Source organism: Canis lupus, chromosome 19, assembly GCF_011100685.1.
Source record: "Canis lupus familiaris isolate Mischka breed German Shepherd chromosome 19, alternate assembly UU_Cfam_GSD_1.0, whole genome shotgun sequence".
NCBI lineage: Eukaryota > Metazoa > Chordata > Mammalia > Carnivora > Canidae > Canis > Canis lupus.
Genome location: NC_049240.1, coordinates 36,338,539 through 36,339,485, shown reverse-complemented (window position 1 = coordinate 36,339,485; position 947 = coordinate 36,338,539).

The window sequence follows — 947 nt, the reverse complement described above, 5'->3', positions numbered from 1 at the left end:
TTTGCAAATTAGTATAAAGTAAATTAATGTATACTTTTTATTCTACAGACTAAAAATGAAAGATCCAATTATGGCCCAGTTAGATTAAGGAATCACCTAAAATCCATACCAGAATCCAGACCTTAATGACCTGGAAATCTAATTCATCAGCATGTCTGTTGAATTGGTTTTCTCAGTCTGTCCACTTGTCTGAAACTTGACTTCTATCAATCTAATTCAAACTGCCATTATCTCTCTCCTAAAGTCATTTCAAGAAATAATCTCAGCTACTGTTCTTCTAGAATCATTTCTTAACTCCCCAGCCAAAGTGATCAATTAAAGATGTAAATCCAGATCCTTTGATTTGCCTGCTCAGACATTCCAGTGACTTCTCATTAAATAAATAAATAAATAAATAAATAAATAAATAAATAAATAAATAAATAAATAAATAAATCCAACCCCTAATTATCCTAACAGGCCCTGCCTGTTCTGGCCCTGCTATCCTTACCACCTTGACCCCTACCTCTGTCTAGGGCATTCTCTCCAACCCTTCACCTCCTTGCTTCCTACCTGGAATGCTCCTGTTCTAGACCTTGGAAGGTCATGCTCCCTCACTTCCCTGTGTTCTCAGTTCAAGTTCCATCTCCTCTTGGAGATTTGCTTGACATACACTACCTTAACACATTTCTTTGTAGAATTTTTTAGTATCTGATATTTAATTAATTGATTTTATTGTCATACTTTTCACTACCTATAAGCTCTGCAAAAGCAAGGCTTTATCTATCTTGGTCACTAGTCTATCTTCAGTTCCTAGAATAGTACCTGGCACTTTCTGTGTTATCAATGCATATGTTTTTGATTAATGAATGAATGACCCCAAAATTTCTCCTAGAAACTTGAGGATTTTTTTTCTCTACCCAAGCACAGTGCAACACATTTGTAACTCAGATCACTAGAATATACTC